Here is a 14,378-nt window from a genome sequence, read left to right as displayed (position 1 = left end):
AACTCCAAGCTCAAACTATTTTGAATTACATAAAGCCCTTTAACAGTCCCACTGAAATTTTGCATGGTGTGATAATTGCAATCAATAGCTTTTTATGTGTTCTGTATGATTTGGACAGTAATCTGAGAGTATTTTCTTAAATCTGGAACTATTGCAAATAACAAACGGTAGTTATATGGGTAAAACTTTTCTTTAGTTGCGCAGCCTGATTCCTGCCAGTTGCAGCCTGGGACAGGTTACAGCCTATTGGTGGGGGGTTTCAAAGGGGGCAAAGCCCACCCCCAGCCAGGTCAGGGCATGTTGCCCTAAGTTAGGTTAAGTAGGTAAGTTTTGATTAGGTCAGGACCTAGCATTATATGAAAGGTTATGTCTATTTATGCAAGAGGAACCTGTCCCCATTGACGACTAGTGGGAATCCTGCTGCACAACTAAAGTAAAGTTTTACCGTTATATGATTATATGAAATTAAAAGGGGGGCATATCCTTGAATAGCCTATATCACAACCATATGTTTCACAGTACTAGAGGACAGATTAAGTTGGCACATTCCATTGAGGGCAATACCAGGTATGGCTCCAGTGTCCTAGGTTAGGCTAGGTTGCATACCTGTATTTAGGTTACATTAACCCTTAGTGGACGGAATGAGCTTCAGTGTGAAGTAAAACAGGTTTGTGAAGGTGGACGGATTGAGCTTCAGTGTGAAGCAGAATTACGCACCACTGTTATGGTAATAATGATTCGAAACAAAGGTGCCAATACTTCTATATGCTATAAATTCACTGATGGCAACTTTTATACAGACGTGAGAGCTAGGCCAGTATCAGTAATGCATGTGACTTCAAGGGGGAAGGTCCTGCATCTCTCTCTCTCACATGAGTCTTTTTGTAAATTTGCTTGTAAATATATACGAAGGGGTTGCTGATGTTTTTTGTTTTTGTCTTTTACAACAGTATGTCGGTTGTAAATGTAATTTTGCAAAGAAATATTAGAAAAAGCATGTAAAAGTAAAAAAAAAGTTACTGAACCTTCCTTCTCATAAATTTACGTGAATATTTTACAACAAATATGCAAAAAATTTGTTACTGCTTTTATTTCTTATCTGTTTTGATATTGTATGATCAGTAATAATTTTACAAAATCCAAAAAACTTATTTATTAGAAAAAACATATATAAGTTGGTAAAATGTACGACTGCCTTGTAAATGCGGCCCCACAAGGAGTTGTAAATAGTCATTTTCAACTTCTCATGGAAGGTAGGGAAACTTTTTTAGAATTTTAATATTTATACAATGTGAATGTGTGTGTCATTCCCTTTCAATTGCTGTGATTTTTTTTTTATTTTGCCGACCTCAAAGTTTCCCCGGTCTGGGGTGCTGCACATTGATAAATTATGCCGTCCCTTAAGGGTTAATACCACTCCAGAACAGGTCAGATTACTGTAGTGGGAGGGGGGGTCACATCACAGCCCACGTTAGGTTAGGCTACACACTTGTATTCATGGGCTATGCTTTCCCCATCCACAAAAATCAAGTTCCCAGTGGAAACCCCATCAATGTTAGATGCAGAGGGAGATGTCTTGGGGGTTATGTAAATATTTCTAACAAAATTCCACGTTTAATTTAAAACCATTTTTATCACCAGCCTAGTCTCCACTTGGTCTTCAGTTTCTCAAGAATATTTCCATGGGGCTGTGACGACATTTATTGGGAAGTCAAAATACTATAGGCTTAAGTCTAGGCTTACGCCTATTTGACGAGGATACTATTAGTGGCTTGGACCTGTCTGACTGAAATCGGAAATCTATACAGCCAGGACCAAACATGAATCTTTAATATTTTTTAAAGTTCCATATGCTGTCAAAAGTCCATTTCAAAAGTCCCACACTTCTCATTCGCGGATACAAATTCGGTATTGCATCGAACCATTATTTGTGAACATTTTGATTAACTTGAACCCTGTCTCGGCAATGACTCAAAAACCCGAGTCTCATTTCGCATATGCAGATTATTACAACACGGCCGTGCATTTTCATCTTTATTTACATGTAAGAAACGCATATTTCACATTGGCAGAGCTAACAGAGACGAACAAACCTACAGAGCAGAAAATATGCAAAGCCTCCTCATCACTTTATTGGTTCGAGGCCGAAAGTGAATCAGAGGAACATGGCCGATGGGGCCAAACAAGAACCCACAAATGGTTCATTTTCGTTGCTCGAAACACACAACCAATAACGTGATTTTTGTCATTATAACCACTTTGACAACTATCATCGGCCTGATCGTACGTTTTATTAAAATATGACACAACAATTTGAACTACTTTCACGTCACTAACCTCCTCTGATGCGTTACAAATGCGTCGGTAGATTTCGCACAAGTTAGCGAAGCAGACTAGCGAAACTCGAGAGCTGAACTGACATTAGTGACCGTACGACTTTGGCTGGCTCGTTTCATAGATGTATCGTAGTGTGTAAGCATTACACAAATTTTTTCACATGAAATATTTTTAGAATAAAGTTTTGTGTTCCATTGTTTTTCTGCTGTAGTCCATTATATGATGATTCACCATATAGAACTTCTTGGTAGATGTTATTTTGTCCCTACTTTTTTGTTTCACCTTGTTTCACTTTGTTTGGTTTTATGTACAGCCCTCTACAGGGATAATTCCCTCTCTGGCGGGCCCTTGTACGTTTTCAAAATAAGGTGCTTCTTATATTTTGTATTCGTCTTTCAGTGTTTTCTCGTCACTATCGTAGTTCCTGCAGAATAGGAGTCTTTAGTACCTTTTTAAATTTGCATTCTTCTTGTATGCACTTCGCTTTAGGCGGTGTTTTGTTGTATAGTCTTGGTGCACAGTTTTTTGGTCACAACTTTTGCTTTTGCTCTATCATTTTATTTGGATTTTACGCTACCCCAGTGCCATGTAATTATTGAATTGTCTCTGGCAAATTTCAATTGAAAAGAGTAGGAATAACCGAGAAATTAAATCTTGAAATATAAAGTTGTTAGACTTAAGCAACTATGGTTCAAACCGCAGGTTACCTCGTAATATCTGTATCTTTTCTAAGTTGTATCCTTCCACCCTTGTATTGTTTTATATAGTGAATATATTAACGTCATGTGGAGTAGCTCCAACCATGTTTTGCCGTTTGAAGTGCTTTCATGCCCTGCTAATTAAGTCTTTGTGTCACTCCCATTTTTATTTTATTTTTACCCGCAATATTTTCTAGTAGTACCAAGTAGTACCAAGGTTTGGTATTTATAAGAATTATATGTAGTTACCCTACACTGGTAATACTTCATTACCTGCATCTAATTTTGGCACTGATAGGCTACTCAAAGGCCACTTAGAATAATGTTTTAGATAAAAGTCAGCCACAAACTGTCTGAAGCAATTTCTTTTGTTAACATAATCTTTAGCTTCCATTGGAAAGACGTAGCAGTGACCTTTTCTTAAAATACCTTACCCTTGTTATAATTTTCCGGTTGTTTCAAACTTATTTCGTGGTAAATCTATTCAATTATCAGTTTCATTTCACTTCTCCCTTTTTATCTAAATGATATACGAGAAATGGAGCCTTGTGATCTGATAAACGGTTGAAAGTTCGGGTAGAGAGAACATTTCAGAGTTCTGTTTGGTTTTACGTACAGCCCTCCTCAGGGATAATTCCCTCTCTGGCGGGACCTTGTACGTTTTCAAAAAAGGTGCTTCTTATATTTCATAATTGTCTTCAGTGTTTTCTCGTCAGTATGCAGCTCCTGCAGGATAGGAGAGTCGATCTTTGGTTCTTTTTTAAATTTGTTTTCTTCTTGTAAGATTATTAGTCAAAGTCATGATTCGTATTATTTTTCACCTTTCACACATATTCTTTATTACATGCTGAGCAGTTATTGCCATCATATGTTTTATGTTTAGTATCATTATGGCCTTTCTTTACACAATTTCTACACTTGAAGATGCTGCTAGCACATTCATTTGATATGAGATTTTCACCACATCTAGGGCAAGCGTGGCAGTTTCTACAATTTGTTGCGCTATGACCAAATTCCTGATATTTATGGCATTGATAGGGCTGTAAAGACGTCAGACGTCTTGTGAGAGGGTGCGAAAGAAAGAGCCGGTAGACGAGTACTGCTAATTTATTGATGTTGTTGTTGCTGTTGTTTCAGATTTAGCTGGCCTTGTGCCAGCACGGCTCTTGCTCCTAGAGCAGCCGATAACTCTATGTTGATGAGTCTGTGAGGTGGGTAAGTTAGATGAAAACTTTATTATGATGCATGAAAGTGATTTTGGTGGGAGTGATTTTGAAGTGAAAAGATTTAACAGGCAAGGTTGCAACCTCTTTGAACCCTAAGGTACCCATCAGATGAGGACAAAAGTATGATAGCAGTGAGTGTTGGCTAGTGGAAGGGGCCAACAGATGGGGAAAAAGAAGAATTTGAGTAGTAGGCACAGGTAGCTAGTATACTAGCTCATGATGATCTAAAGCCATATTCCTTGTCTGGTCCTAATTCTTGTGTATGTGTGTTTTGTGCATTTGTTGGGTGTTGATTGTGGTGGATAAAAGGTGATTTTGATAGGGGAGAGAGTGATTTCTAAAGAGTCAGCAGTTAGAGATGAGGTGGAATGGTTTTTGATTTGTTGTCTGGTTTAAAGTAGGGGTCGGGTCTGTTGTGTCTGTTTTAAGAATTGGGAAGGAGAGCGGGTGGGTAAAGGTAAGGATTCTTTAGAGTTACCGTGGTGGTGGGTAGGAGCATAGGAAGCCTGAAAATTCATGAATGTTTGCCAGTATGTGCTTTGTTATTTGGGTAGCTGTTCTTTCATTTCCTTCATATCTTGTTCTTAACTGTTCTGTTTCTGTACAGTCAAGAAGGTAGTGTTCCAGGGGTTCTTCTGGGATTATTTCACAGTGCTTGCATGGTTGGGGGTTGTCTACTATTCTTTGCCATGTGCATTGGTATCCTAGCCTTAGCCGATGGATTATGACTGCTAGGGCCCGTGACATGTCTTTGGTTATATTCAGGGGCGTCATTTCAGATTTTTGTTGGCGGGGCCAAAGACGGGTTGGCCAGCAAAGTGAGCCTAATCAGCTGAGTTTTTTTTTTATTTTGAGCTATTTTATATGTTTTTGAAGCCACATGAGCGACGTATTTCAGCAAAAATTATATACTCCCATTACTATATGTTTTATCTCATCATCACTGGTAGCTAGTAGACAGACAAAGATCAAGAAACATAATATTTCAGAGAAATTTTATATATTTATGATCGCACATTTAAAAAGAAAACATGCTGTTACTTCTTGGGGCTTGGGGGTGAGGGGGCCATGTTGAGGCTTTGGGGGGGGCAACTTGGGCCTGGGGGGGCAAGTTGAGTCTTGAGGGGGGCAGTTGACACCGCAGCCCCCCCAAATGACGGCCCTGGTTATATTGTGTGGTTTTAGGTTTACGGTGTCCAAATAATTTATTGAGGAAGCAGCCCGCTTATAAAGCGGCGTGCGGACGTCAGTACAAAGACATACAAGTGACATAGAAATGACCCAAGGTCAATCATTCATTATGCAAAAATAAGACATGTACATACAGATAACGTGACAATAAAAATAGTAGATTAAATACAAAGATACTCTGCCACATACACAATAAAAATAGGGCTGATTATCCTCAACTAGGGTCACGGCGCTTTATAAGCGGGCTGCTTCCTCAATAAATTAGCAGTACTCATCTACCTGCTCTCTCTTTCTCACCCTCTCACAGTGGTGACCCTGGAGTGACCCAAGGTCAATCATTCATTATGCAAAAATAAGACAGGTACATACAGATATAACGTGACAATAAAAATCGTAGATTAAATACAAAGATACTCTGCCGCATACACAATATACAAAGACAAAAATGGAGAGGTAATGAATGTACAGTTACATAGTAAAAATAGGGCTGATTATCCTGACCTAAGGTCAGACGAAAAGGCACCGTAGAAAACGGGAGGTTCTTCACAGAAAACCGGTTTAGCGGGGACTTTACAGTCTCTTCATTTCGCATCAATCACGTTCATGCATCACACTTATTAACATGTCAAGAATCTCATGTAAATATTCATTTGTAGAATTCCCTGGCCTTTCCGCCGATATATATTTTATCATTGTATGTATGTTGTGTCTCTTAAAGTTGCCATTTGTTTGACTGTCAACAAACACAAATTGCTCAGAGTGCGGGTCACGGCAATCTGAGGTCGGGCACTACGTTTCCGTCCGCAGTCCCTCATGTATACAGTATACCTAGTAGCAAGACCCCTTGCTGGCGCAAGGCCAGCTAAATCTGAAACAACAACGATTACGGGCTTTACGGGCTGCTCTATGAGCAAGAGCCCTTGCTGGCATAAGGCCAGCTTAATAAAAAACATCGATTACGGGCTGCTCTAGGAGCAAGAGCCCGTGCTGGCACAAGGCCAGCTAAATCTGAAACAACAATTGAGTAAATCAGTTAATACCCAGTTCGACCTTTTTCTCCTCACGGGGCATGTAACAGTCGTATACTTTGCAATGGCTATACAGTGTCACAATTTGTCACCTGTGTCATAAATAGCCTTTCGTATTTGTGGTATGCATTTGATGATACAGTGTTTATTTTTGTCATCTTTGGCTATCATTTCCTTTACAGTTTTCTGGTCATTTTCAGAAATGAGGTTACCTATCCATGGATTTTTCGTTACAATGTTATCGACAATGTCATCTTCATCCTTCAGGACACAGACTACTTTTATTTTTGGTTTAAGTTTACCTTTCTCATTTACTGATATATTGCTGATTCCCCGAATCTCCATATTTGCATTTTCTAAGTTTTTCCTGTCTGGAAATCTTATAAACAAGTGTCCATCTCTTGTTGTTTTAACCTGTTCAACTGGCACCGTTATTTTACTCATCATTTGTCTCTTTTCGTTTGCCGCTGTTCTCTTTTTGTTTGTAGATTTGATCAGAAGCACTTTTTTTTTTTGTCTTTAGTGATTCAGCATGTCTTGTACATGTTTGTCATGGTCTTTACACCTTTATCAACATTGGAATTCATCTATATTGATCATTATGTCACTAGTTTTCTGAGCCGAATCATGAATCAACTTTGTTAATATCGTTATTAATTATGAGAGAGAGAGAGGAAGCGGGGGGAGTAGCTACTCAGTAATTAGATAGTCCTATACGATAATGACCTTGAAGTAAAATCGCTGTTTAACTTAAAATGGGGCCAGGAGATATTCCCCACCTATGCTAATAACAACAAATAATGTTGGTGCTGTTGTTATATTGGAATTTTTTTTTTTTTTTACTACAAAATACAATTTATACAAATATTTTTCACCATGATCAAGTCGGAAATAATAAATTACGGGAAAATGGATAAAGTAAACATTGCTTGAACCAAAAATATACGCCAGAAGAGACTATAAAAATTAAATCCTTTGGTAATTGTTACCTATGTTAAGATGTCTTCTGTAATGCCGTCCGTAGACGTGTTCGATTCAGAGCTATTGCGCCAGCGTTGCACAATGTTTAAATGTATAAGTGTAATAAATTATTATTGTATTAGTATCGAATCCGACACACAGGCTTCGATTCTATAAATTCTACCTCATATATGTAGAACATAATTCCTTATTCCGTAATGAGGTCCGATGCTCCTATGTTTGTTATGATTCCACTCTATGCGCTTTTTGTATTTTGTACACACTCCTGCCGCCTTCAATTTAAATGTAGTAGAGCAAGTAATCACAAGCTGGAAGATAATCTTTATTATCCCCCTTCGTCCTTGGACGTCTGCAGCGAGTGTGGGATTCCACCTCAAATACTAAATACCATCACTTTTAAATAACTTGCAGATAAGAATGAAGAATTGCAGTATTTGTTATATATGCCAACATATTCAGTGGCGACGAGGATGGGATTCCACCTCAAATACTATGGTGGGCTAAATACCATCATATTTGAATATCTTGGAGGTAAGAATGAAGGGGATAGAGAATTGTAGTATATGTTCTATATGCCAACACATCGGTGGCGACGAGTATAGGATTCCCCCTCATACTAAATATCATAGTTAAATACCTTACAGAATGAAGAATTGTAGGGTAATTCTATATATTAGCTCTGCGCCTGTTTTTACCTTTTCAACTGGTTTTTTCTACACTTGGGGTTCTGATACTGGCGGTGCATCTGTTTGTTGGGTATGTGGTCAGCCAAAAGGAATGTCCCTTCGCTGTGTTTAGTACTGGCCCGGTGGGTGAGTGCTGGCTGCCCATACGGTAACAAGTGTAGAAAACCCCTTGTTGGATGGACTTCAGGGGTTAATCACAGGTTAATTACACTCGAGCGCCAAAAATTAAAGGTAAATTCATAATTAGCAACCAAAAAACTGTAGAAAAAGTTAAGTTAGAAGGCAGTCGCCACCGTGGAGCTACTATATAGTTCTACCAATTGTAGTATGTGTTATATATGCCAACACATCAGTTGCAACGAGGATGGGATTCCACCTCAAATACTAAATACCATCATATTTACCTTGCAGGTCAGATTGAAGAATTGTAGTATGTGTTATAGGCTATATGCCAACACATCAGATGCGACGAGGATGGGATTCCACCTCAAGTACTAAATACCATCATATTTACCTTGCAGGTAAGATTGAAGAGTTGTAGTATGTGTTATATATGCCAGCACATCAGTGGTGACAAAGTCGGTTATGAACTCAGTAGACAAATGGAGCCTTGACTACACGTACGATGCTACACCTAACCTCCTAGCCTAATCGGACAAAGTCTACCAGGAGTCAAAGACAGTCTCAGTTGAATGCTTTCAACACACTCAAACCAGCATTCTTCAAGCACTGTGCCAAGTCAGAAGCTCCGAAAGGACAAATAGGTTGGTTCAGAGAGGGGAAAAAAAAAAGGCTCAAGTAGGTCTATGCAAATATAACCTACATTAGAGCACAAGGTAGGAGTAAGAGTAAACAACAAAATAAGGTGGTGTACCCTAGATAGAATTTTAGTAGGAATTCATAAACTTGGTTAAACAGAATCTAATACAGCCTAGTCTAGGTCAAAACTTTAAAAGTGGTAGCCTAAGTATAAATGCTTCCAAGTTCTTAACCTAATCCAAACTCTTAAGTACCTAACAGCAAACATGCCAATAAATATCAAAAGTCTAGACTGCTTTAGTATCGAAGAGGATCCTAAATCAGTGGGTACAAGATGGAAAACGTGGATAGGCAGCTTCGAGGTTTATCTAGAAGCATTGGGGAAAATTGATAAAGAGCAGCAGAAGGATTTATTGCTTCGTAGTGCAGGTCTGGAAGTTCAGGAAGTATACAAAACTTTGAATCTAATAAATGATTCATTTGAGGACACAATTGAAGCGCTTACAAAATATTTTGCTCCTCAAGTCAATAAATACGTTGAACGTCATCAGTTCGTACAAGCATCGCAAGAATCAGGTTAGAAAATAGACTCTTTTGTGACTAGGTTAAAAAAATTAGCTGCTACTTGTGAATTTATTGATATAGAAGAGAGGTTAATAGAGAGAGTTATAGAAACAAGTAACTCACAAGAGCTACTAAAGGCGTTGCTACAAGAAAAGAAACTAACCTTGGAAAGAGTTCTGGAAATAGCAAGAGTTTTAGAAACAATTAATGATGAGTCTAATGTCATTGTAGGTAAGACTCAAAATGACAGCAGTACCCAGGTGAGTCAAGTAGCCTATAAAAAAAAGTTTCCGACATGCAAAGAAAGGGCGAACACATCAAATAGTTGAGCCTAGGCCTGGTAAATCCCAGTATAACAAGAGTAAACCAACTGCATACTCACAGATAAATCAGAGTCACCTAGGTGCACCGAAACCTCAAAAGAAGTCATGCTATAGATGTGGTAGACAAGATCATTATAGCAATGATTGGGATAAGTGCCTAGCATCAGGTCAGACATGCAATAACTGCAAAAGACGTGGTCATTTAACAAGTCAATGTAAATTTGCCAAGCAAAAGACCACTAAACATCAGTAGAACCGTGAATTCAAATGACAGCTCTAGCACCAATGAAAAAAGTATACATAAGACAACAGAAGTAGTAGAATGCATTTCACATTAATTCTGTGGACAAAGATGCACAAGAACAACTTGTCGCTCAGAAATAAATGGGAAACTCATGCCCATGCAGATAGATGCAGCTGCAGATGTGACAATAATTTCTGAAAGAGTTGCACAACCAATACCTGACCTAGTGATAAGACCCTAAGACAAGGTGCTCAAAAATTACAATGGTATAAACAGAAGTGTAGGTTCATCACAAGTGAAAGTACAGTATAATGATCAAGAGAAAGGCAAGGTATCATTGACAGTAGTCAAAGGTAAAGGACAAACCTTATTGGTTCTAGATTGGTTAAGATGTATCAAATTAGACAGGCCTAGTATTCTAAGGGTTACAGGTACAAAACAAGAACCAACAGAAGAAATTTAACTAATCATCTGTCAGATTACAAAGAAGTCTGTGAAGACAGAGTGGGCACAGTAAAGAATGCACAAGCAGACTAAGTTTTACAAGAGAACACCACTCCTGGAATTTTTGCTCCAAGACTAGTTTCATCATTGAAAATAGCTGTGGAAACTGAAATTAGGTTAGAAAACGAAGGTTCATGGGAAAAAGATTATTCAGACTGGGCGGCACCATTAGTTCCGATTGTTAAGGACAACGATCAAGTTAGATTATGTGGCGGTTACAAGGTAACACTAAATTCACAACTGCAAGTAGCTCAACATACATGGCCAAATCCCAAAGATATGATTGCAACTTTGTCAGGATGCTCGCTGTTTTAAAAGGTAGATCTAAGACGGGCATTTCTACAGCTTTCCATGGATGAAAATTTCCAAAGGCTATATACTGTAAACACATTTAAGGGCTATATCGTTCAGAAAGACTTCCATATGGAGTCGCTAGCAGTCCAGTTATATGGCAATAAACAATGGACAAAGTATTTGCAGGTATGTCAGGAGTATTCATTTTTTTTTTTATGATATATTAGTAGCTGGTAAAAAACAAGAAAGAGCATAGAGAAAGGTTACGTGCAGTTCTGAAGAAACTGAAGGAACATAATATCAAATTCAACAAGGGTAAATGTAGAGTATTTGGGCTTTATCGTAAATGGTAAAGGTATTCACAAGGTAAATGCAGTACAGTCAACAAAGGTACCAGAAAATGTAAAGGAACTGTAATCATATTTAGGTTTAATAACATTTTATGGAAATTTCATCCAGAACTTAGCAACAATTCCCCACCCATTAATATAATTTGCTAAACAAGGATGTTGAATGGAATTGGACAAAGGAATGTCAAAAATCCTTTGAAAGAATCAAAGCAGAAGTGACTTCACCCACATTCCTAGTATATTATCAAATGGATTTGCCAGTAAAGTTGGTTTGTGATCCCCCAAACATAGGTTAAGTGCAGTAATAGCACATGTAATGCCAGATGGTACAGAAAAGCCTATTGCATTAAACAAAGCAGAAAGAAACTACTCACGAATAGAAAAGGAAGCATTAGCAGTAGTGTATGGAGTAAAAAAGTTCCATATGTATCTGTTGTAGGAAAAAGTTCACATTAGTTACACACCACAAAACATTGTTGATGATTTTAGGTCCAAAAGCAATCTTATGTACGTTAGTAGCTGCAAGACTACAATGTTGGGTAATAATATTAGCCATATATAACTATAAAATAGAGTATAGACCAACATCAAAGATGGGTAATGCAGAGACTTTGTTGAGGTTGCCTGTAGACAAAGCACTAGAAGAACATGATCAAAGTATTCTTTTAATTTCTGCATATAACTTACCAATTACAGCTAAGGAAATAGCACAAGGTACAAAGAAAGACCCAGAACTCAAGAGATATTTGTGTAGGTGATTTCAGTTGTAAACCATACAGAGGTTTGGAATGAATTGAGTGTCACACAAGATTGTGTTCTGAGAGGATCAAGAGTAGTGATTCCAAATGCACTAAGAAGTCGAGTTTTATCAGAAATACACGCAGATCACCAAAGTATAATGAGATCCAATTCAATTCCTAGAACTTGTGTTTGGTTGCCAGGTATTGAGAGGGACATTGAAAATTTGGTTAAGAAGTGTATGAATTGTGCATTGCAACAGAATGATACAAAACAAACAAGAATGCACCCATGGGAATTACCAAATTACCCATGGCAACATGTGCATATAGATTTTACAGGTACATTTTTAGATTACTCATTGGTAGTAACTATAAAATCGCTCATGGAAATCTTTGCAATGCATGGTTTGCCAGAAAGAATAGTGACAGAAAATGGTTCACAGTTTACTTCACAGGACTTTAAAGAATTTCTGAATATGAATGGTAGACAACATACATTATCAGCAACCTACCATCCAGCAACGAATGGTGAGGCAGAAAGATTTGTTCAAATTTTCAAACATAATGTGAAGTGTAGAGAAGCAAACTCTGGTAATGTAGCATCTCATATTGCAAAGTTCCTATTATCTTACAGAACAACTGTACATAATACTACGGGTGTAACACCATCATGTTTATTGATGGGGAGGAAGATCAGGAATAAGTCAGATCACGTATCCTAGCTTGCAGAGTTGGTTAGAACAGAAAGGTTAGGATCAAATAAAAAGACTTCCCAAGGTAAGACATTTCACTCAAAGTTATGTCATGGTAAGATCATAAAATACACCAGAAAAATGGGTACAAGGAGAAATTGTCAGGAAGATGGGAAATTTACATTATGATGTTTATGTCATTGGAAAGAATGTAAAACGTCATGTTGATCAGTTGCAGTCATTCAGTACAAATAATACACAAGTACAAGTTTCAAATACTTCAGACTAAAATAACTTGCAAACTGCTCACCAAGATGTTAAACGTCCAACTGTAAAAAAAAAAAAAAAGGAAAATCTCGCAACAGCTCAGAATACACCTCCAGTACTCCCTAACAGAATGAGTAGGGGGAAGCCTCCTGAAAGATGAGATTTGTGTGTTGAGGAACAGTTATGTTTCTTAGTCATGTGTAAAGGGGGAGGATACTGTTATGTATGTAAGATGTCTTACGTAATGCCATTCATAGATGCATTCAGTTCAGAGCTATTGCACCAGCATTGCATGTTTACATGTATAAGTATAATCAATTATTATTGTGTTAGTATTGAATCCGACACAGGCTTCGATCCTATAAATTCTACCTCATAGGTAGAATATAATTCCTTATTGTGTAGCGGGCTCCGATGCTTATGTTTGTTATGATTCCATTATACTGTATACGCTTTTTGTATTTTGTATACACTCTACCACCTTCTTAAATGTAGTAGAGCAAATAAATGTTAGCTGGAAGATATCGCTTTATCATCACCCTTCATCCTTGGACATCTGCAAAGAGTATGGGATTCCACCTCAAATACTAAATAACATCATATTTACCTTGCAGGTTAGAATGAAGAATTCTAATATGTGTTATTTATGCCAACACATCGGTAATGACAAAAAATAAAAAGTTGACAAATGAATTAATGCTCAAGGGATTTATTTTTTATTACTGTTCTGTAGCGAGAGAGTTCAGAGGTCTGGTTAAACAAATCATTTATAACTAACTAACTGTAGCTAAAGACACAGATGGTAAATAAATGTGGGTTGGACCAGAGTAATTTATGACTTTTCAAATCTCCTACTCCATTTCTAATAATCAAGCCTTGGGATCAAACTTCGTGTTCTTACTTTCTGCATTAAATGGTGAGAATGTTTTCACCAATGCATCTTCAAACCTCGTTACAGAGTAACCCAAATGCCAACCCAAGAACTGGTCATCAAGTGAATTAACAGAATGTAATTATAATCTGATCCACAAGAAAGAATTGGGCCCCCACACATTTTACCTTCTATCATGTACTGTATTGATTTTGGAATTGATATTCAGATATTGTGGCCTTTCTCCTTGATCTTTTCATGAAAGATTTTGGCTATTCACACCTTGATGTAATGCATTGCAATCAGTGCTATATTATTTGTTGCTCAGGATCATTTCTGTCTCTAGAACAAGATTCATCAAAAGATTTTATCGAAACTGAAAAAGAATGTCACGCTGTACTAACAGCGTCACGTCTGTGAAATTTTGTGAAAAAATTTCATCCATTTTTTTCCTCAAGACTAATTTATATTTATGTTGCTTTTGAGTCACTGTCCTGTCATTCTTATGAGCATTTACAGAATTTATATTCACGTTTTGAAGTATAGAATACAGTATTTGTTTTAAACCTGCAAGCCCTTAATTTAATAAGTGAATCAATGATAGTTGCAAGCTGTGCTTTCTG

At 37.6% G+C, this 14,378-nt stretch overlaps 1 protein-coding gene and 1 long non-coding RNA gene across 3 annotated transcripts in view; one reads left to right on the top strand and one right to left on the bottom strand.

Annotated features, from left to right (window-relative positions):
• Positions 1-2,603, bottom strand: part of LOC136830777 (transcription activator GAGA-like) — a 131,916-nt gene extending 129,313 nt beyond the window's left edge. The window contains exon 1 of one of the 2 annotated variants that reach the window (XM_067090681.1): positions 2,338-2,603. The gene's annotated coding sequence lies outside the window, so the exon portion shown is untranslated. The remainder of the gene's footprint in view (positions 1-2,337) is intronic. The other variant, XM_067090682.1, reaches the window with a different exon arrangement.
• Positions 2,604-7,739: 5,136 nt separating this feature from the next.
• Positions 7,740-13,715, top strand: LOC136830776 (uncharacterized). Its single transcript, XR_010850744.1, has 2 exons — positions 7,740-7,992; positions 8,559-13,715. It is a non-coding gene; the product is annotated as an uncharacterized lncRNA (long non-coding RNA).
• Positions 13,716-14,378: the final 663 nt, after the last annotated feature.

Source organism: Macrobrachium rosenbergii, chromosome 47 (genome assembly GCF_040412425.1).
Source record: "Macrobrachium rosenbergii isolate ZJJX-2024 chromosome 47, ASM4041242v1, whole genome shotgun sequence".
NCBI lineage: Eukaryota > Metazoa > Arthropoda > Malacostraca > Decapoda > Palaemonidae > Macrobrachium > Macrobrachium rosenbergii.
This window is presented reverse-complemented; position numbering and strand designations above follow the sequence as displayed.